General features: G+C 33.6%; 1 protein-coding gene across 1 annotated transcript in view; it reads left to right on the top strand.

The window, feature by feature from the left end:
* Nucleotides 1-25,195, top strand: part of scrt (scratch) — a 206,749-nt gene that overhangs the window by 65,210 nt on the left and 116,344 nt on the right. The gene's annotated exons all lie outside the window — the stretch shown is intronic.

Genomic DNA, 25,195 nt, shown 5'->3' with positions numbered 1-25,195 from the left:
AACTATTGTTTCTTTTATTATTTTTTTTTTCGTTTTTCAAGTTTTTGTTTAAGTGAACAATGACTTATAAAAATTTTAAACAGCAACTGCTTCGTTAAGAATATTATCGATTTTTTCATCATTGTCTATTAAACCCAATGCAATCGTGGTATCTTCAAAAGTTTCATAAGTTATTCCTTTATATGTTCTAATGTCATTAAACGATGTCAAACCAGTTACTTCATTTAAAACAAGTTTAAAAAAAATTTTTTATGATTTCTTGGAGATACAATGTTTAATCGACCGATTGCAATATTTTTTTAAATATTTTTCCTGTAAGATTTATTTTTAGTTTAAGAATACTATTTGAATTTCTTTATGTTTGAATATCGTTGTTCAAAAAAAAAACTATAACGTAAACATGTTACAAATCTGAGAAGCTTTTAATTTCAATACTTGTACCATAAGTCCTATTTTTTGAAATTATGTTAATACATTCTTAACTATTTTTTACATTTTAATAATGATCGTTTCCTACTATAAATTCACTAGCAGCCCCCCGTCTCGGCTTCGCCCGAGACTTACTAAATAAAACACCATAATGTGTTGACATGTAATGTGAAATGTTTTTAGTTAGAAATCTTACACATATTCCTGACACATCTCAGAACAAAAATTTTATTATTAAAAACATATTTTTTTGGAATCCATATAGTTTATTTGGTCCAATAATAAGGTGTAAAAATTCAAAAAAATAATTATGCTGAAAAATACCGTGCGTTCTTTATGCCATAAAATAATCGGTGGCCATAAAAAGCCGTTAATTTACAGTTTCTCCCGTGTAATCAACGAAAATGGCTATTTTTAAAAGCTTTTAAGATTTTAAACCCCCAAAAAATTTATATTAAAAAAAAAATTCATTTCTCATATCTCACAACTTTATTACCAGAACAACAAAGTCCTGGACCTTAAACTCTACATTCTTATTGCCACAAAAACACAAATACATTTTCTTCTCATTTAAAAATCTAAAGTAAGATCTTTAAAGAGATAAGAGATTGCTGTGAGGGTACAATGAAAAGCTGATCTCTCACGTAATGGATTTTTTATTTGTTGATTTTGACGCTGCTGTTTCAATCTCGATAAATTTTCTGCGTCAGTTTCTGGACGCCTAAGTACTATTGTATTTATTAGATACATTTAAAGTTTTTCTTCTAATTCACCCTCTTGCAACTTTTGGCATGCTTAAAATTTTTGTGACCCCTAAAGGCTGTTTTCTGTTAACTTTGTTAAGTTCTAATATATTTGTTGGCAAAGTAGTTCGACGTCTGATGGCCCTAAAAAAGACCGGTGAGCTTCTCAAGTCAACTCTTTCTTGACTGTAGCTAACAGCAATTGTGACTGCCTGGATACCTCAGGGTGATCTTCTCTGGCTTGCTGTTTAAGACCCAGACTGATTGGAAAAAAAATTACAAAGTCTGAAGCTTTAGGGCTAGTTGTAGTGCTCTTTTCTAACGGCTCCCGATATAACGTCGAAGACGTTGGTGTCTAAAGAACCTTTTTTATTTGCAGATTCAGTTGTTTTGGTGATCTTAGATAGGGTGATTGGTTAGTGATACTTGTCCAGTAAAGGCTATCCCGTTGGCTCAAGTTTTTTTTCCTTCGTAGCTGTTATAGGTTTGCCCAGCGCAGAGATTGGAGAGGATCAGTGATTCATGGTTGAATGCTTAGAGTCGAGAGGGTAATATAGGGTCGTTGGTCACCGTGTTTTCCAGCCTTGCTAAGAACAACTTCGCAGGTGACGTCTACTAGTGAATGGCTGACTTGGTTTAATAGTGCCCGTCTTCAGTTAATATAGTCTTTTAGTCAACGAATCGCTTCCGGAAATGGTAGTAAAAATGTTTTTGTTGGCAAGGTAGCTTACACTTAGGTGGCCCCTAAAAAGAAGGCTATTCCAGGCTATTCGTTATTATTATTCTTGATAATGAAGAGCTGGCTTTGGGTAGCTTGATTCTTACCCTGGGAGTCATGATGTACGGAGACTGTGATGGAGGGAGGTACGCCGCTGACCAAAGAATATCTCGTCTACAGATCGTTCCCCGGATAACTAACCGCTCATCGATAGACGGGAACATGTGGGTAAGCGCCTTGGGGACGCGACGACTAAGAAGATAGCCGTTGTGGCTGCCCGGGCTCCTCAAAGCTGTTGTCCCTGGCTTACATTTGTAGCCAAAAATTCTTTAACTGCACCAGGTGGGATGGTGGGACTGCCACACAACTCTGAAGAGTTGGTGCAGATTGTGCTCTGGCTAGATATGTCTCCTGGTATTATGCTAGAGATGTCATCGGTTGGAATTAATTTTTTTTTGATCGCACTCGTTGAGATTTAGGGTGAACGGAAACCTAGATCCCATCCCCCTTACAGAAGAGTGTTGTCCATCTAGCTGCAAGACTACTATTAGCATTTTCTTCGCAGCTCGTTGAACTGCCGAAGCACGACTCACGACTGCATCACTATCGAAACACTCCAGCCTATTATAACCACACTTATTTAATTCGGTTGCTGGCAGCCTCGATTTTTTGTTGACGCTACCTAGTGGATTATACCGAACTAAAGTGAAAAGCTGGCGTATTTTTGCAAAACTTCGAGCTCATTTATTTCTATTGTTAATAAGTTTTTTAAGATAAAAACTATACTAAAACCATCTAGGAAGTATTATAAGTCAGTGTGCAAAATTTCAGCAAAATTGGTTTAGTAGTTTTCGCGGTTAGCGATTACAACGGTTTTAGCAACTTTGCTTTATATATTAGTAAGATAATAATTTTGACATTCATTTATAATATTATTGATTACTAAAGAACAAGCTTTTATGTAGAAATCTTCGGCACTATACAGAAAATAAGAAAAAGTTCTGAATAAATAATTTTCATCTCCTTCTACGCTAACTTTTGTATTGTTTATTTTTAAACATTTTTTAAATACTTAGTTTGATTTTAAATTAAATTTTGATAGTACAAAGTACTAACGATTTTTCTAATTTACAGTGTGGAACACTGTGAAAAAATTATTTACATATTTGTCATTGAACCTGAAAATAAATAATTCTTTCTAACCACTCATATTAATTGATAAAATATAGAATTTATAATAGTAATAACAATTATATAAAGTATATGTTCTAAAAAATTAAAATAATTTGCATGTGATTAAAGTGATTCAAACTCTTTGTTGCTTAGAAATTAATCATTAAAAAAATAGTGTATACTTTTTTTCTCTAAACATAACGGAGAGTTCTAAAAAAAACTCTGAACGTACCACAATAGTACCTTATGGGTGGTGTAGAAATTTACTGATAAATATATAACTAATGCTTAACGATGCATATTAAAAACTCTTTTTTTTCACGAAATTCTGGGCACCAACCTCTCCCCACTAACAGATGAAATTTAAAAACTCTCCTTTTAAGTAAGAACAGTAGGGGGTTGGCGTGCGAAGTACGCAGGGGGGCGAAGCACCACTAGTGTACATATATATATATATATATATATATATATATATATATATATACAAATCAAAATTATTTATACACAAATTACTTACATTATTTTTATGATTGCAGAGTTATGAGATCAACAAACAGTAATTAACTTTTAATTTATACACTGAAAGTCTATATTAATTATTAAAAAAAGAAAATTCTTTAAAAAACATGTAGTTTGGCAAAAGTGTAGTTTATTATTAGTTCACGTATAGCAAAAATGCTTCAGAAAAGAACATCAGCCATAGTAGAACAACTCCGAACGACCATCCTACATGTAAATAGGTATACTGGTAGGGATTTTGATAAAATATCTAACATATTGAAACCTCACAACACATACCCACTTATACATAATGATCTCACTGGTATCATTCATTTAGAAAAAGATATAACTGATAATCTCAAACAGACAAATGGTGCTTACAAATTTTACAGAATAAATGAACACATAATTTATTAAATTTTAACTCGTTCATGCACATCAAGTGGAATACAACTATGAGTTTTATTGGAATAATGTTAGAATACTCGATTAAGGAGCCAACTCTAACAAGCAAGTTGTTTAAAAAATGCTCTGTATCAAGTTGGACAGCAATAATAACAACTAGAATAAAGACGTACTATACTTTAATAAATCATACCTTCCGTTATTACAAAAGTTTACAGGTCATGAGTGGGGTTACCGCTCTTGGACGTCTACTTTTGTCACACTAGCTGTATAAGCGTGGCAATACTTGACCATTTAGCTTATTATATCGTTTGACTTGTGACAAGTGACTTGTAACACTCATGAATTCTCGCGTGCCTAAGGTAATTGTGTTCGTATTTTTAAAATTGTATCGTACATTATATGTTAGTGCGTATGCAACTACATCAAAAAATCTCTTTTAGACTGATGAGGCTGACATAAAGGGTCAGCGAAACGTTGCTGTAATAACCAAAAAAATAAGAATGCTTCAGAAGTTACTGTCTCTAGAACCTTTCCCTCAACGGATCACCGATTATGTTACTTCTCAATTTATTGGAGAGCACTGACATAACAACACAACCACAATCATGCTTTATTTTTAATTTAATAACATTCTAGATTTAGTGAGATCGAAAGTAATTTCAGGCCCAGAAAGTTGTATGATAAATATTCTACAATTAACTATCAAATTCTCAAGTAATAATGTTAGCTAAAAAACATTTCCCATTAATTATGTATTTAGTATGATCTGACTGTAATGCTTTATTTAATATGAACAGTATTAAATTAAAATACTAGCATTTTTGTAATACGTGGGATAATAATGAAGATACCCTTGCAAACTACGTATTTTCTTAAGAATTTGTTGTTTAATAATTAATATAGATTGTAAGTGAATGAATAAAAGACCTGAAAAACTATCTATTGATCTCATAATCTTAGAAGAATAAAAATTGGTTAAGTAAATAATGTTTGATGTCAAATCAGGTTTTTATTTTAGGTAAACACACGCGTGCGTGTGCCTGCATTTTTTAATTTAGAATGATTAATGACGTATGCATTATTTATATGTTTGTAGCATAGAGCACAGACCAAATGTTAAGTATTTATTTTATGAAATATAAAAGTAAACTAATTTTCAATAATAAAACTGATTTTCCAATGTTTTCTAAGCCTTTTTTTAAGTAACTATTATGGGTGTTGTATGCGCAACTAATTGTAAGAATAAGTGTGTCAGCATATGTGACAGATGCAAGCGGAAATTTAGAGATGTTATATGATTAGGCAGTTGTTTTCAAAAATTCGTAAGATTCAATAAGAATGGAAACTCTCACACTGGTAATCCTAGCAGCATGTCGTGCTGTGACCATACTCTGCACTTTTCTTATCTACCAAACATATTGCTTATAATTGTTTATTTATTAAGTATAAAAATATTAATTAAAACCACATCAATGACCATACATATACTTATTGCAATGATAATTGTATCACCTTCGTTCACAATCTCCTTTCGTACAAGGTATATTTCATATTTAGAATGTTGTCTTACTAATACGTATGTATCAAGCAAAGTTGCAAAAACTATTGTAATCGCTAACCACAAAAACTTCTCAATCGATCTTGCTGAAATTTTGCATACTGATTTTTGATACTTCATAGATGGTTTTTGTATAGTTTTTATATTAAAAAAATTAATTACTATAGTGAAGAATGAGCTTAAAGTTTTGCAAAACTACTCCAGCTCTATACAATACTTCAGTAAGATACACTAGGTGGCTTAGAAGTAAAATTAAAGTTACTTGCTACAGAAATAAATGGGCCTGGTTATAATATTACCGAGAAAATTGCCGACTTCTATAGCTGTTCGTGGGCAGTATATTAACAATAAAAATATTAGTCATGCAGCTGGGTATGCTAGCTACTAATGACACTTTTCTTCTAGGGACAAGCGACTTATGTAATATTCCATCTTAAACCACCAAAAGTAATGAGTGCCACGAATAAAAGGCGTTATAAATGCCAATGTCCGTGGCGTAATACAAGAAGACATCTAACCACAGCACAATCTGCCCTAACAGTTTAGGGTTTTATGGTCGTTCTTCCAAGGAACCTGGTGCTACCAGAGCAGATTTTGCTACAGCTGCACACCAGAAAAAATAACCCTAAGGAGTTGGGCAGCCACATCAGCTAAAAATTTTATAGCCTTTTCTCAGTGGTTCATCCAGCGGCATATCCACAGAGGAAGAATTTTCCACGCCCACTCCTTCGACCAACGGTGACTGGTTGATTATTCAGGGAATGACCCGATACGGAATAATCTTTGGACAGCGACATATCTTTCTTTAGCACGGTCTCTGTACGCAGAGACTTCAAAGATAAGAGTCAAGATACGTGCAGCCAGCTCGTTATCATCAAGAATAATAATAATAATGACATGACTGGAAGTATCACTTTTTTTTCCACCATCTCCAGCAAAGATTTGTCCACTAAAAGATTATATAAAGTCAACCACTATTATACAAATCAGTTATTCACTGGCAGATCTCACAAGTATAGTTTTTCGTCATGAGACCGGATACCACGACTACCAATAGATATACATTACCCTCTCAACTCTAAGGATTTAAACATGAATCACCGATTATCTCCGAGGTCTGCGCTGGGAAAACCTTACAGTAAAGCTACAAAGGAAAAGACATTTGAGCAAATGGGACGGTTTTCAACAGGTAAGCATCAAGAACTGATCTACCTACCTTAGATCACCAAAAAAACTGAGCTCTGCAACAAAAGAAGTTGCTTTAGACATCAACACATCTGGCGTACCACCAGAAGAAGTTGGGGAAGAGCTCTACAACTACCTCCAACGCTTCAGACTTAGTAGTTTTTCTCCCGATCAGTATGGTGCTACAACAGCAGGTAAGAGAAAATTACCCTGAGACATCCAGGCAGTCAAGTTTGCTAGAAACTTCAGTCAAGAAAGAGTTTAGTCCATTGGTCCTTTTCAGCTGGGCAATCGGACGTCAAAGTACCTTGCCAACAAATATATTGCAGCTCAACAAAATTGACAGAAAATAACCCGTAGGGCTCCCAAAAGTTTTAACCATGCCTACAATCGCAAGAGAGGGAGTTGAAAGAAAAATTTTAAATACTTCAAATGTATATAATTTTAGGCGTCAAGAAACCGACAGAGAATATTTATTAAGGTTAAAGTAGCAGCGTCAAAATTGACGAATAAAGAATTTACGGAGTGAGAGATAAGCTTCCCATTATAATCCTGACAGTAATCACTTGAATCTTCCAGACTTTAAATACGTAGAATATTATGTGTTTGTATTCATTGTGGTAATAAAAAACAGAGAGATTAAGCTCCAGGACTTCGTTGCTCTGATAATAAAGTTGTGAGATTGGAAAAAAACAAGTTTTTAATTGTATGTATTTTGTCAGTGGTAAATTTTTAGTTGTTACAAATAGCCCTCGTTATTTATTATAACGTGAGAAAGTGCAAATCAACGCCCCTTGAGGGCCAACAGCTATTTTATAGCGTAAAGAACGCACAGTACTTTCCAGCATTATTAAATTTTTACAGCTTACTGTTTGACCGAATACAATGCATGGATTCCGAACTAAAACATTTTTAATGAGACGTTCTTTATTCTGAGAAGTATCGAGAATAGATATTAAATTTTTAACTGAAAACATGTTACATTACGTGTCGACACACTACGGTGTTTGTTGTGTAGTTCATTCTTTAAAAAAAATACGAATCTCGCTGTTTGATAAAAGTCGTAAGATTCATGCGCGCAAATTGAAAAAAGAATGTTTAAAGAAAAAACCATCAGAATAAATGAAAAAATCTCCGGTTTTTTGCGCGTACAACTCCACTTCTCACAAAGCCCTCTCTCTGATCGCACATCGCTTTAACCCTCGTTCGTGACCCTAAAAATAAAATTGAGATCGACTACAAGCTTGCGTCAATCGTGAGCAAACATTGTCTCCCAGCGAAGCATTAACGATATTTCGTGGCAACGAAAAAAGCGGTTCTGCCTGGCCAGCAGACTCAAAAAAGCCGAGCTCGTGGCTCGTATTTTTGTTCACGTTGAACAAATCGAAGCAACAGATTCATCGTGACCGTACTTCCTGGCAAAGTACGATTATTATTTTAAACACTACATACTTACACATATATTAATTTACTTAAGCATATTTTTTTATTCTCACCCATGATTTATTAATGTACAACCCTTTGACATAACAAATCAGGTTCTTTACCAAATGGCTCTTTTCTGCAATAAGCTTCTTTCATTTTATACTTATCTTGTTTTAAATATTCAAAAATGATCCCCTAATTTAATTTGATTTAGAGAGCGACGCTTGACCCCTGGGGTCCCACTCTCTACACGGCATTTTATTTTTAATTTTAAAATAGCTGCGCATTCTACGTTACAGTGTTCCATTCAGTACGTTATAACTTCATATACTTGGGTACCCAAGCACTCTCTACAGTTACTCACTTAAGTTAACTATAAAGCATGAGTAGGTTGCGTACTTAGTTGGGTTCGACGTGCACATTTTTTTACTCGATATTAATTAACAATGCTTTTATAACTACTTAAAGTATTTTTTCCTTTTTTTTTTTTTTTTTCAAGGACTGTGTGTTTTTTTAGACAGGCAACTAATAGTCAGTTTGTTAGAATTTTCAGCTGAATATATATATATATATATATATATATATATATATAATGTTTTATATTTATAACATTAGATACGAGAAAAATAAACTAATATTTGTTACTCTGAAAAAAGTAGAGTTTATTTAATAATTATTATACAATATTTACAATATTTACAGCGTAATTTTACCTGAAAAAAGTAGAGGAACGAAAATATAAGTCTATTATCTCTATTGTATTTTATATTTTACACTGAAGACTGTAATTTTATATTTCACTTGCTTCTTGATCCTTATTTGTTCGCACTACCTTTCTCTCTGAGTTTATATCTGTTACTACTCCTTTTCCTCTCTCTTCTCTATTGTTTCACTTCTTACCTTCAATATCCTTACCCCCTCTATCAATCACCTATCAAAGGACACGCTTTATTTGTATTTAAAGAGAGTATACTTTCTTTACATATATATATATATATATATATATATATATTCTTACTTCGGAATATTACGTAAATATTTTGCTCTTCTTCTATTGGAAGATATACTTTTGTTCAACAACGTTTGGATTTGTGACTTCTCTGCATGTTACCGTAAATTGAGCTGTTTTCTTGCTATATTTTAAGGAATAATACCACAGGTGTTTCCGTTTATTTTGTTCTAAGTCTGTAGGATGTTTTTTTTTGTAAAGGGTTAGAGCACAGAATAATAAAAAAGGTCGCATTTGTGTTTCATTGATTATACCATTTTGACGTATGTTTATTTAACCATTATGGATTCTTACTTTCGAGTTCTCCGTAAGTTACGAGACACGTAAAATTTAAATAAGATAAATTTTTTCTATTCTTGTCTCCCACCTCCTTGCTTGGAATCATAAACTGTAATTCTTTTTACCCCCAACCTCCCCTTTTCCATTACGTAATATTCAAGCATGATAATAACAGGCTTAAAATGAATTGTCAAAAGAATTCTTTAAGAGATCTGAATTCTTTTAATGCATAAATATACGATTGATACAAAATAATTTTACTCAAAATATTCTAAAATACTTTATAGGATACAAGTTTGAAGTAATAAAAACAAGAATTCGATTTATTCGAATAAATGATTTGTTTTATAAACTCTTTTTATAACTATTATCAACCAGTTAATTATAAGTTTTATTATTGACAGTAATTTTTTTCTTATCAATATTAATCAATGACATAACTACTTCTACTTTAATTTAAATTTTTACTAGTTCAAGGGTTCTTCAAGTAATTGATAATCTGGTTTAGAAAATTTGTTGTCTTTCAATTGATAAGATTGTGCATACTCGACATACTTTTTTAATATCTATTCAGCATATTTCGCTGATGTTTTATCATCTTTTATTGCACACAGCAGTTATTTTTTTATGTGCTTTAATACATGCAGGTTTGGTTTTTGAAAAAGATGTTTTTTAACTAGTGAGTTTCTTATGCTTGTCTTTTTTTTTTTTTTTTTAAAGAAAAATTCATATGTCATGGGAGTAAGTTTTTCCTTGTATTTTTGACTATACGGCAGGAAATGAAGTAATCATATGACACATTTTTGTATTTGTTTGATGATATAACATGATTTAAGGGTCAACCCTTAAAATAGCTGACCGAATCTTGCTTTTTCATTAGTACAATTGATCACCGGAGGCTTTTTAAATAGCCCTGTTATTACATTACGAGTTATCTTGCTAGGAGCATAAAGAAATTCAGCAGGTAAAATTGTACGAATAATAGTTCTCATAAAACCACTGTGTTCAACATCATTGCACTTAGTTATCTATGGGAAAAGTATGTTGTAAATAAATTTTGTTTAGAAAAAAATTGCAAAGTAATTATTTAAAATTGATTAGTATTTTGAGCGTAACTTTTTTTTACCCACAAAAGATGTTGAGGTTTACGTACGTGCTTAACATACCAGTTATGATTAAATTCATCACAATTCTGTATTTCATCTATTGGTTCAATGAACTCAGCTGTTATGGAATGACCATCTATAGTCATTTCACCTCAAATGCCATAAATTTTTGTCAACAGTCTTTCCTCACCCATCTAAGTGACTGACAAAGTTATTGTCTTTAAGAACTTCACCAGAAAACTGGTTACTAAAGATGCCATCCTCCTTTCTCTACACACTTAAAAGCGCTACAATCTACAGCATTCGTAACTATCAAAAGGGCATTGAGTTAAACATTTTTTAAGTACTGGGTTATACAAGAAAGGACTTTAAATAATTTGAAAATTATTAACTCAAGTAAAATTACAATTATACTATTTTTACCTTGGATTTTTATCGGGCCCACCTTTGAATAAGGTATGACTACTGTTTTCATTTGATTGTTAATTTTTATGATTAAATAAAGTTTGTTAAGTGTTAAAACGCACTTAAAATCTGCAGCATAGCTTACCTCTTTTTATGACAATGTAAGTTAACCTTGAGTAACTCACTGCTTCGGAACCTTCAAGTTCATAAGAATTTATAATTCTATTTTAATAATCAGTTTGCTTGCATTAGCAGATGGGATCAGTTTATGTCTTTCCACAGCAATAAAATCATGATAAAGGAGTCTTACTTTAAAAGTAAAATCCCCCAATCTATGTATATTCCACAACCATTGAAATAAGTAACTGCTTTTGTGCTGTTTATATATCAAGATGTAACTGTGCCTTATTATCTTGTAAAATGAATGCAACTTGTTTTGATCCAAGAGCAGTGGCAAGTGATAGTAAAGTACATATTGACCATGTGCAGACTCGACTATTGGATGAGCTTTATGACTGTCATTATGAACTTGGCATAATTTTACAGGGGCAGTCGTTACATGCCTTCTTCCTTCAATACTTTTCGAATTTCTAGGAAGTAGTCGAAAATATATAGCACTTCTCCTTAATTTGTATCACGTGCTAAAAGCTGCATGTTGGATTTATTTTGTAAGCTTATTACTTTTTCACAAGCATTATCGTAGTTAAGTTAAATAAGAAACCGTTTTTTCTATTTCAATTTTGCGTATCGTAATGGTTTATAGATTCTTATATAAAATTAGCAAATCATTATGTGCCATTACCGTTCGAGTTTTTACCTTGGTCCATTCAATATTGGTAGTTTTTTGAATGTTACAACTTTTCTTGTCGGTAAGACTTTTTTATATGACTTAAAGAATCTTTATTGCAGATCATATAAGTTTGTTTTTGAAGTTATACTTCTAAAAGCACGTTCTGCACGAGAGTAAATCAACGATTTCAGAATTCTTACCTTAAGAAAATGTGTGATGGAAATGGATTTTGCATGTCATTTCTGATTTGCCCTATAACCCTTGCCATACCACCTCGAGCCGGTTTTCTTCATACCAAGCCATGCCACCACATCACGATACGAAATTGAGTTTTTAATTTAATTTTTTTTCACAACATTTTAACTTGCGATCTTCTGCACCCTAACTGAGGCCCTCACCCACTCTCGTAAAAGTGGTCTTTGTTCATGTACGCTACTTTCTCATGTACTGATCCATGTGATATTATATAGTCTTCTTCTGTATTTCCGTCTACTTCATATATTATTATCAGATATCTTTTAATAATATTTTTTTGTGGTTGCCCTGATTTCCTCTTGATATTTTTTGATTGAGTGGCCATTCTCTTTCACCTTAAATTTTCTACTGGTTTAGATTCAGCTTCACCGTCAAATATTTTATCTATAATCATATCTAATCTTTCTTGGTAAATACTGTTACTAAATGGCTTTTTTGTACTTTATCATATAAATTCTCAGAATCCAAGCCATTAGTACTTAATTTCTTGGGTTTGCCTTTAATTTACTTTCTTAGAGTTGTTTGGATTTTAAATGAACACATTACTATGGCCCAGTCCTTTATTCTCTTGTTTATCTGCTAGCTGATACAGATCTACGCGTGGCCGTTTAGGATTCGCTTCTCGTTCGTTCAGTATTGGATTTGGAGAAAGGGTGTCTGACGCCTTATTAAAAATACCTGGCTGATGTACAATACTAAATTTGTATCTTCGTACTTCCGCTTTCAGCCAGTTACGTTGTGTATGAGGCATATTTTATCTAACTCTGTTCTCTAGCTGTTTCTTATTCTTCCATGTACGATTTATCGCCCACTCAGCTCAGGGGAACACAACGAGCGTTCCAAGAGTTTGAATGCTCCATACTATGACTACATGTTGTTTTATCGGATACATTATATGATTTATTCAATAGCTCTTTGTTTTAATAAATGTAGTCTCTAAGATAATTTTTGTTATGGTTAAAGTTATCTTGATAATTATCATAGCAATATTTCTCGTCATTGTAGCCGTTGTAGTTATTTTTTGTATAATCAACGTTCTTGTTGTAATAACTAAATCTGTTATAATCAACATTGTTATATGGATTTCTTCTATGATCATTGTAGTTTGACTTGTTAGTACGATGAAGGTTATTATAATTATTGTAATAACTCTGATAATTCAAACTTCTTTCCGTTTGATTTTGGTTATCCCACCTACTATTACTACTATTTATTCTTCCTCTCTCTGTGTCTCTCAATAGTGTACGGATTTGACTTAAGTTGTGCCCTATACATTTACTTTCTCTTTTGCTACTTCCACTAATAAGTCACTTGCCTTGATTACTGAGTTTTAATTTTCTTATGTTTCGTGCCTGCTACTATTTTTATAGCGTATTCCTCTAATTGAATGCAGTACGAGCAAAGTTAGTGATTGTGAGCCATTCTATTTTACTCTGTCATGCAATGTACTTCTTTCTACTCATATCTACGGACGTAATAATCTGTATCTCTTGCTTTCATTCTTTCTAAGTATGATTAAGCCTCGATTCGCGCTAGCACTATTTTGCGTAGACTGAGATCGCTTTCCATTTTTGAAGCAGCTACTATTGCATTGCTCAATGTATTTGAATTGATATGTGTAACTCTGTAATTATAAGGCATTTGTATTCTGTATGTGTATTGTTTTATAAAGATATTATTCTATCGTATGTCTTCTGAGCGTAGCTGCTGTATTATTTTACTGACTAGCATTTGTATTGTTTCACTACTTTTTATGTTGCTAATTATCTTTCAACACTACTGATAGTGCTATATCTACTTTTTACTTCTACCAATAATTTGTCTACCGATGAGAACTGTGCTAAGCATGATATGAATTATTCGTGAATCTATGAAATAAGGAAATTTAAATGAAAAAACGTGGAATCTTGGAGCATGGCTATTTACCATGGTTATTGGGTTATTGGGTGATTGTAAATTACCATGGTTAATAGCCATGCTCCAAGATTCCACGTTTTTTCATTTAAATTTCCTTAATCATGGCAAAGGAGCAAGAAGACAGTAGTTTTATTATTAAATTAATATATGAAATAGTTTTAATTCAAAGGGCCACTATTAAATATTAGCACATTTGTTGATAAATATCTCATACATCTCATGCCATGCTATTTGTTCTGGATCAATCAATCATACATTATAAAGTAGAATATGTAAAAATTCTTCTCTCATGTATGTGTAGTAAAATAAGAAATATGTGTTTGAATGTAAATGATGAGCGTTGCCATGTTAAAAAGATGTTCTTAATTTTGTTTAAAAAGACGGTCAGTTTGTGACCAATTACAATGACTAAGAGTCTCATGTTGTTTGGCAACAACAAATATTCTTCGAATTCGATAATTTTCCAAATATGCTTTCTTTTCGCGAAGCTAATTTTGTCAGCTTCATTTTGGTGCATTGGCCAGGAATTATAGTTATATCGAAATTTCGCGTAAGAAAGTACATGGAAAAGAAAGGAAACGGCTCTAGAGAACACTCTTACAACACAACACAGCAGCAATGATAGCAGCAACTGCAACAGCGACAGTGTTAGCGTAAGTAGCAGCATCGTTGACACAGGGGACGAGCTACTGCGGCCAACTGCCACACGATCTCATCTGCCATACCGTATTCTCAACTCCTCGTTACCCAAACTCTGCTAAACGAAAGTGCGTTCGTGCACACCGTAACCTCGACTTGCTAATTCTGCGTATCGTATCGGCAGTGCGTTCGCACATGCCGTCTTCTCGTCGTCCTGATCCTGCGTAGTGGCAGTGCATTCGCGTACGCCGTCTCTCATTGTCTTGATCCTGCTAAGTGGCAGTGCGTACGTGCACGTCGTAAACGCGTCATCTTAAACCTGTTGAGCGACAGTGCGTACCCACATGCCGTCTCCTTGTCTTTCTGATTTTTTTCTAAGCGACAATGTGTTTTTGCCTGCTACGTCTTCCTCTTTCCACAAGTTAAACACTGTAACTCCATTTAGGTCATGCACACCACGTTAATATCTGTCTTTATCCTGCAGAAGTAAAGTAGTGGGACAAGTATGCGAATAAAATTCTTATTTTGACTATGTAAAGGCGTAATGTATTTTATTGCATCTCCTACGTCTTTAAGTTACTTGGCAGTAGCATAATTACTTGGTACTCATACGATTTTGTGGAAAGTTTTGTTGTTCTCACTAATGTCTCAAATAGTGATAATAGAATCAAAGTAACTGTGTTTATTGTTATCTTGAGTGGAAACATTTCATTTTTATTTTATTGAAACAAGTTCTACTAAACAAGATACACGTGAAATGTGAACTAAAAGTTATTAGCCTATGAGCATTGAACCTTAATTAGATTTGTTTTTAAATATGACAGTCTCATCAGCCGTGTTATTGACTAGTGATCCACCGTGAGCAACGCATGGTTGAAAAACGCATAATGGAAATGCCTGGCCAGTTGGTGGTCACGTGATACATGATACCAAGTTTACGATGGTAGGGAAGCGCACCCTGAGCAGTGAAGGACCTGGAAATTTATTCTGAGATTGACCAAGATCGTGATGGCATAGATGCGTTTCTCGGGTAGTGAAGGTATAAAAGTACTGGTGAGATGAAACTTCTAGTGAGGAAGGTTGAGATTTCTTTGGTAAAAAGCCGTATTTAGTTGACCTCATGCGAGCAAGGTCTTCTCTTGTAGGTTTAGCATAACGGTTATTAATATTTTCTAAAACTTGAAGTTTGCCTGTTATTTGATTATTTCTTGTTGTCAATTAAGTATAGTTAAAACAAATACTTGCACAAGATAGAGATTGCTTAGAACATTACGTGAAATATTTTGAATGGATATAAGATATGAATGCATGTTTTTGTTGTATTAATGTGATACGATGGTAACACATTAGTTGTAACAAAAAAACATAGTTATTGTTTTTGTAGCTTTGACAAATTATAGCCAGAATCTTTCAAAACTTCTGTAATCACAATCTTCTAGAGCTATCTCAATTTGAAGGGTTATTTTTAAGAGAAGTTTTTTTTGTTTTGATGGGGTTGACACTTGGACAGAGAGATTGAAAGTGAGATCAATCTGTAGCTTGATTGGCAATGATACTTGCCAAGGAATCTGTGATTTACGATGAGTTGTAGTTTGAAACACATATTTTTTGAAAAAATTGATGACTGTTGACATCTGAATTGGAAATTGGAAACTTTGATTTTATTTAAAAAGAGCTTACAAAGACAATCATTTCAACTCTTACGACTAAAAGGCATCGTTCGTGTGAGCTGTAGTGCTTCAAAAAACCACATACATATCCCCTGTAGATCCTAGAGGCACGGGATCACAAGCGTAGAGGTTTGTAGCGGACTCTTAACTATGAAGCTATTGTCTTTTCATATTTGAAGTTGTCGAATGAAGGATTTTATTTTTAAAGTCAATTTGTTTCCTACTAATTCCAATGAACTAACTTATCACATGTAGAGTATTTAATTTATCACGATTGTAAGTTTGAGTTGTTCGACTCTATGAAGCTATTCATACCCCTATCACATTACTCATTTTTATTACATGGTACAAACCTAATGTTTGTACGGGAAGAGGATGTTCCGGGTCAATCAAGCAAACATTTTAAAGTAAAATATGTAAAAATTCTTCGGTCATGTATGTCTAGTAAAGTAAGATATGTGTTCGCAAGTAAATGACGAGCGTTGTCATGTTAAAAAGATGTTGATTTTGGTCAAAAATACGTTTAGTTTACGACCAACTACAATGAATAAGAGTCTCATTTTGTTTGGCAGCAATAAATATTCTTCAAATTCGATAATCCCCCAAAGATGCTTCTTTCTTTGGGCGAAGCCAATTTTTTCAGCTACACTATCCAAATCCATTTATTGCATGTGAGTAAAAACTTTCTCATTTACGATTCAAAGTTCGCAATGACAAGTTTGTTGACATCAACAAAATTTTAGTTTTTACCACAAAAAAAAATTTGGAGCTCATAGCAGATTGCATAGCCATGGTTAGTTTCTTGACAGAATTTCCAAGTTTGACATTTTATATACTTTGAATATACAAACATTAGTTTAAAAAGCTTAGATAGTTTAGAAGTAAGCGTGATAGTTTTATAGCAAGAGGATCTCAAGAAATTGTGGATCTGAATCTTACCGAAAATTATCAAGACGTTTTCTGGGGCTTTTTCAATGGGATGAGAATCCAGGATGCCAACAAATCATTTGTTTGATTTTATAATAATGGTGGTTTTTTCTAGTGATGTCATGAGCTCCAGGGTCTTCTTTTTGAAAGAAAGTCAACACCTGACCAGCTCATCAGGTAAAAAGTGACTATCAGTTTTCAAAATATTGGTACAGCGAGCTAGATGATTTGTTGGAAAAGATCCTTCAACTAAACTTGATTATAGCTAGGGTGGGCTTGAGACAATCACTGCACCCTATAAATATTACCCAGTAATAGTTATTCAAACTGGTATTACCAAATATATTAACGCAAGTCCTTACCGTATTGGTTAACTATAGGAAACGTTTAAGTAATTCTGGACAACATATTATTCTTGCTTTGAGTTATGCTTGCATAAAAAGATATAAATCGGTATGTTACACTTATCTGTACTGTCGTTCATTTAGAAAGCTGCTTAAAATTATCAACCACAATAATTATGATAGCTTCATCACCTGTTGCTTTTTTTATGTTTAGCTGTATATTCATGCAACAGAAGTCCAAGAAGATTGCCAACAGTTGTTCAATAATTTTAAGTATTTCTATAGGACAGTTATTATGTCAGAAAATTAAAAGTAAAAAATTACAGGAGCCTTACAATGATAAAAACTATTGCACCATGAAGATCAATGCACCTTTGATTTCAGCACTCACATATGTTCGATTGTTCACACTCAAAGCGTTTTTCAGATGCTTAAACGGCACATCTTACAGCAAATAAGACCAAACGTGTTATAATAAGAATTAAATTTATGTTCTTGCTCATGTCATGATGCGCCAAGGAAAATGTGATACAGCCATTTTATCTCCCCTAAATTTAAAATCAGTGTCAAACTGCCTTGCCTGTAAGGCACCATCCCAACGTATATTCTGCCCTGAAATATTTTTAGAAGGAACAAATAAATATCAAAATTATAATTGCACGGCTAAGCTTGGGAAAAAAAGAGACGCAAGCCCTGAAAAGAGGCTAATAAGCGATGGAAAATAGCTAGAAAAAAAAAGTAAAGACATAAATCAATAGGTTTTGACCTGTTATTTTTGATGGTGACATCTGTTTTTTCTGAAAAATTTTTTTAGTGGTGTAAATGCCGTTTTAAGTTCAGATTAATTTTTGTCAAAGTACGTATTTTTTTTTTTTTTTCTTATAAAGATCAATCGAAAGAGCAACTCATAAACTACATCTCCTTAAATTTTTAAAGTGGTAGAGCCCAAGGTGTTAAAATAGTAAGTAAATAAAGACTGCGGTGCATGGTCTCGAGCGCTGCCATGCAGATGGAGCAGGCTGGCCAGTGCGGCTGCTGGGTGATACACATTTTCATACCTGCTCATAATCGAAGGAAGTTTATACGAAATAAAGCATTAGATTTCTATTAAATCAAATACATAACTCATGAGGAACATTTCTTAATAACATTTTGATTCAAGAACTTAGTATTCAATAATATAGGACGTATCACGTAACTTGCTGGGTCCAAAAGTGCTATGGAGATTACTCAATCGATAGCTTGGTATTATACTGAAATTAACTAGTTCTAAGTGTGTCCTAGATATTTAGAAAAACCAATTTAAAAATTAAAATTTTAGTTTCTAAGGAAAATTTTTTAAGCTCCTAATGAACCCCCCATAGCCCCTCATCGACCTCCTATAAAATAAAATAAAATTCCGTTAATGTCACTGTTATTTTGACCCATTAAGAATCTCCCTTATTCTTTTGTAATCCTCCCCCATGACACCTCGCCAACCCCACACATTTTTTAGTGCCCCCACTACCCAATAACCCCTGACCGCCCCCATTATATGTTGCTGATCTAGCACCCCTTGCAATATGAGGGATAGTTCTGCAGACTTGTAGCAGCTCAATCTATAGTACACTAGCAGCCCCCCGTCTCGGATTCGCCCGAGACTTACTAAATAAAACACCGTAGTGTGTTGACACGTAATGTGAAACATTTTTAGTTAGAAAATTTTACACATATTCCCGATACATCTCAGAACAAAAATCTTCTTATTAAAAACATATTTTTTCGGAATCCATATAGTTTATTTGGTCAAATAATAAGGTGTACAAATTCAAAAAAATAATTATGCTGAAAATTTATGCCATAAAATAATCGATGGCTATAAGAAGTTGTTGATTTGGTTTCTTCTGTGTAATTCACGAAAAGGGCTATTTTTTAAAGCTGTTAAGATTTTAAACCCCCAAAAAATTTATATTAAAAAAAAATTGTTTTTTCTCATATCTCACAATTTTATTACCAGAGCAACAAAGTCCTGGACCTTAAACCCAACATTTTTATTGCCACAGAAACACAAATACATTTTCTACTCATTAAAAAATCGAAAGTAGGATCTTTAAAGATTTCAGAGATTCCTGTGAGGGTACAATGAGAAGCTGATCTCTCACGTATTGGACTCTTTAGTTGTCGATTTTGATGCTGCTGTTTCAATCTCGATAAATTTTCTGCGTCAGTTTCTTGACGCCTCAAATTGTATTCATTAGATACATTTGAGATTTTCTTTCCAATATACCCTTTTGCGACTATTGGTATGCTTACGACTTTTATGACCCCTAAAGGCTATTTTCAGTCAACTTTGTTAATTTTAATACATTTGTTGGCAAGGTAGTTCGACGTCCGATGGCCCTAAAAAAGACCGGTGAGCTTCTTAAGTTAACTCTTTCTTGACTGCAGTTAACAGCAATTGTGACTGCCTGGATACCTCAGGGTGATCTTCTCTGGCTTGCTGTCGAAGACCTAGACTGATTGGAAAAAAAATTACAAAGTCCGAAGCTTTGGGGCTATTTGTAGTGCTCTTTCCTAACGTCTCCCGGTATAACGTCGAAGACGTTGGTGTCTAAAGCACCTTTTTTATTTTGCAGATTTAGTTGTTTTGGTGATCTTAGATGAGGAGATTGGTTAGTGATACTTGTCTAGTGGAGGCTGTCCCGTTGGCTCAAGTTTTTTTTTCCTTTATAGCTGTTATAGGTTTGCCCAGCGCAGACCTTGGAGAGGATCAGTGATTCCTGGTTGAATGCTTAGAGTCGAGAGGGTAATATAGAGTCGTCGGTCACCGGGTTTCCCAGCCTTGCGAAGAACAACTCCGCAGGTGACGTCTGCCAGTGAATAGCTGACTTGGTTTAATAGTGCCCGTCTTTAGTTGACGAATTGCTTCCGGAAATGGTAATAAAAATGTATTTGTTGGCAAGGTAGTTTACACTAAGGTGGCCCCTAAAAAGAACCGATGAAATTGATGGTTAAGTAGGGAACGTAAATACTTATAATGGCCCTAAAAAGCGCCAGTGGTGAAACTTCCAGGCTATTCTTTATTATTATTCCTGATGATGAAGAGCTGGCTATATACGGGTTGCTTGATTCTTACCCTGGGAGTCTCGATGTACGGAGACTGTGATGGAGGGAGGTACGCCGCTGACCAAAGAATATCTCGTCTCGGGTCGTTCCCCGGATAACCAACTGCTCAATTGCTCATCTTTAGACGGGAACATGTGGGTAAGCGCGTTGGGGACGCGACTACCAAGAAGGTAGCCGTTGTGGCTTCCCGTGCCTATCAGAGCTGTTTTTCCTTGCTTACATTTGTAGCCACAAATTCTTTAACTACACCAGGTGGGATGGTGGCACTGCCACACAACTCTGAAGAGTTGGTGCAGATTGTGCTCTGGCTACATATGTCTCCTGGTATTCTGGCAGAGACGACATTGGTTGGAATTAAATTATTTTTCTTTGATCGCACTCGTCGAGATTCAGGGTGAAGGGACACTTGGGTCCCTACCCCCTTAGAGAAGAGTGTCGTCCGTAACCGGGATACCCAGCTGCAGGACTATCACCAGCATTCTCTGAACAGCTTGATGAGCTGCCGAAGCTCGACTACGGATCTAACGATACGCTCCGGCCTATTATAACCACACTTATTTAATTATGTTGCAGGTAGCTTCGATTTTATGTCGACGCCACCTAGCGGATTTTACTGAACTAAAGTGAAAAGCTGGCGTATTTTTGCAAAACTTTGAGCTCATTTATTGCTATTGTTATTAAATTTTTTAAGATAAAAACTATACTAAAACCATCTAGGAAGTATCATGAATCAGTGTGCAAAATTTCAGCAAAATCGGTTTAGTAGTTTTCGCGGTTAGCGATTACAACGGTTTTAGCGACTTTGCTTTATATATTAGTAAGATTGATAGGCTATTGTATGCACAAACGGTACATATGCTAAAACTAGCTGTAGCCAGCAATAGAAAGTGGCAGCTCCTACAACTTACGGTAAACAACCTCTTAGCTATACATAGTTATTTTTTCTACAGCACCCAAGAGGCCAATAGATCAATTTTATACTTATCAACAACGAGTACAAAAAACATCGAATATATTTATTACTTTATATAAATATTGATGAGTATAAAATCTGAGGCACGTTGACCTTTTTTTATCTATATTAATTTTTTGTTACATTGAGGTTTAAATAAATACATCTAATCGTATTACATGATATGATCACACATATTTACTGAAACTCGAGTAGTGAGAAAATAATAGAAACCATGGTAGTTATCACCAGGCCTTATGAAATCAGGAAGAGACAAAACTTTCTGATGCCCGATTTAAAGGGAAAAAAATAACCATTAACAGATATAGTAATTTAATAATAGTTTATTTGTCTTTCTATGCATTTGCTTATAACTTTCTTTTTCTTTAAAAACCCATCTGTCTCAAACCTATTACTTTTTATGTATACGAATTATAAAACATTTATGTAATTCGTAAGAGTGATTATTTTACACATAAGTCTAACTTTCATAAGATAAGAGTTTTAGTACAAAACATGAAAATTTGACTGTTTTCAATTATTATTTTTCAATACGTATAAGAAGTTGTCGCATTTCCTTTTATTAGATTTAAGATTTTGTTATTTAAAAAAATTTTTTAGTAATGAGAATTCAGAACAACAATATTTAATAAAGATTAGTTATTTTTACTAAACATTTTCAAACATACATCATTGACTTTCCATCTTTCAGAAATGATCAGTGGTTTTATTTGTCCCTATCCGATTTCTAAAAGTAATGTTAAAAAATTTTTATCAACTAAACGAATGTTTGTATTTATAATATTCAATTATAAAATGTAAAAAGAACTTTAAAAAAATGACGATTTAATAGTTTCTGATTTAACCATACTTTAATTACTATTTTCATAACAGAGCGTGTTTGACGAAAATTTCGTTCCAAAATTATTAATTTGTTTCCAAAATGTAAGTGTGCATTACATATATCACGCAAAGTTCTGTTTACTATCTCTAAAGCTTTTTTTTTTAATCACAGAAGTCTCATCCAAAACTATGAGATCGATTTCAAGTTTTTTTTTTTTTTTTCAGATTCGAATTTAAAAACTGCAGTCTCAATATTATATAAATCCAAAGGTTATTTTTTCTGATATATTTGGAATAACTATTTTTTAACTATGTTATGTCGCCAAATGGTTAAGGAAAATTTTTGATGCATTTGTTATTGGATGTATTTCAATATCGGCTTTTTATAGTGTGAGGACCGTGAAAAATGTATTTTATAACAAATTTTGCAAGTTCCTTATTATTTAAAGGTATTCCAGCTGATATAATTTCACTAATATGTTCAGGTAAAATTATTTTATTGTTTGAATGTAGTGTTATGAGAAGATGTACATGTGGTAAGCCACTTTTCTGAAATCAAATGATGTAAACATAGGCTAATACTTTCCAAAAAGTAATAATTATTTCAAATCTCAAACAGTTACTTTAATAAATAAGTAAATATACTTAGCTCTCAAAATTTACGTATTGCTCTGAAATTTCAGCTAATGTACGGTAAGCGCATCAAATATAATGTTTTTGAACTTAACTATGATCTGGTGATAAAAAGTCAGCGCACTTAGCACGCAGGAGTGTGAAAAAAGTATATTTGTATGGTTTTAAATCCACTTAGCTCACCCTAACAAGGTATTTCTTTTTTTACTAGTTAAAATTAACCAAATTAAAATAGGTTGATTTACCTCTAAATAAATAAGTGACAACACAAGCCCTTTTAGCTAGGCAATTTACAGTTGATACTATATAATTACTCTGTTAATAAGGGGTCAGCGCATAGAGTGCTCAGAGGGACAGAGCCCTACTAAGATCTAAATATTGTATTTATTTAAACTTGTACTTAAAAGTAACAACTCTTTATGCGTCATTTCTGCGCTTCTTTTAGTCTCTTTTGAAAATTTATTTTAAAACTTTTTTAAATAACATTCAAGGGGTTTTTTTTTTAACTTAAACAATAAACTTTGTTTGAATTTTTATCTGAAATAGTAGCTATTTTCTTACTATTTTGTGATGACAAAATTTAGTGTTAATATATATCAAAGGAAGTTTTCAAATATAAGTATTGATTTCTGATAAGCTAATTGTTTCAAATACCATACACAAATTGTTTTCTTTTTAAATATTTTCTAGCGCAACTAGGCTATAAACATTTAATATCCATGCTTACAACATCCTTAAATTTGCATGAGTTTTACTTTTGTTTCAACGTATTTAGTGGTGACTTTCATGAATAAATTTTTTATTTTTATTCTATTTTATATTATATTTATTCCCTCAATGATACAATTTTACGACTCTTAAAAGTGTCAAACTTAACGAAAGCCGTCACCTAACAAATCTGACTGTGTACTTCGTGGCTCTAGAAAGTGTCAAGTGACAACCAAAGCGAGCCACGAAGCCTTAACAAGAAGTCAACAAGTACCAGCCCCATAGCATGTAAGACGAAGAAGTTTTAACAAAAGCTTCGCGCAAGGTGAATTTATTTGCATGGCGTTTTAGTGAGTAGCTTGCCACCGCTCATCAAGTGTGGTTCTTAACTATTAGTTGTATTGCTTGATAAGTTCATAGTGATATTGCTCAGTAAATTTGTAGTTATTATTGTAATTTATTGTAAAACTAAATGAATAAAAAAGAAAAAGAAAAATTACAAATTTTGAAGCTTTGGAGCTAGTTATAAAGATCCGTAACGTCTCCTAGTATAACGTCAAAAAAGTTGGTATCTAAAGCACCTTTTTTTTGCAGACTTACTTATTTTGGTGATCTAAGATGGGGAGATTGGTTCGTAATGTTTGCTTGTTAGAGATTGTCCCGTCAGCTAAAGTTTTTTTTCCCTTTATACATGTTAAGTTAGCCTACGGCAGACCCTGGAAATGGTATTAAAAATGTATTTGTTAGGAAGGTAGTTTAAACTTAGGTGGCCTTTAAAAGAACCGATGTGATTTATAGTTAAGTAGGAAACGTAAATACTTATAATGGCCCTGAAAAGGGCTAGTGGTGAAACTTTCAGCTATTTCTTATTATTATTCCTGATGATGAAGAGCTGGGTGTGGGTAGCTTAACTCTTACCCTCAAAGTATCTGTATACGGTGACCGTGGTTGAAGGAGATACGCCGCTGACCAAAGAATATCTTGTCTTCGGGTCATTCTCCGGATAACCAACCGCTCACCATTAGTCAGGAAAATGGGCCTAGATAATACCTTCTTTGTGGATATACCGTTGGGAATGACCACTAAGAAGAAGGCCGTTGTAACTGCCTGTACTCCTTAGGGCTGTCTTCTTTGGCTTAAATATGTAGTAATAAAATTCTCTGACGGCAACAGGCAGGATGGTGAAACAGCCAAAAAACTCTGAAGTGTTAGAGCAGGTTGTGCTGTGGCTAGATACGTCTCCTGATATTCCGCCAGAGGCGTTATTGGGTAGAATAATTTTATATTGGTGGCATTCGTCAATCCTGTAGGTTCAGGGTTGAAGTAGACCTAGGTCACTTGCCCATTGGAGAAGAGAGTCGTCGATAACCAGAATATCTAGTTGCACGACTATCATTAACAATTTCGATGCAGCTCGTTAAACTGCTGGTAGTGAATTGCAGAAATTTTCGAGATGCTCCAGCCTATTAAAAC

Source organism: Copidosoma floridanum, unplaced genomic scaffold, assembly GCF_036245765.1.
Source record: "Copidosoma floridanum isolate Cflo_tuat_1 unplaced genomic scaffold, Cflo_Japanese_pri ptg000006l, whole genome shotgun sequence".
In the NCBI taxonomy this organism is placed as follows: Eukaryota; Metazoa; Arthropoda; class Insecta; order Hymenoptera; family Encyrtidae; genus Copidosoma; species Copidosoma floridanum.
Note: the sequence above shows the minus strand (reverse complement) of the source record. Positions and strands in the feature narration are given on the sequence as shown.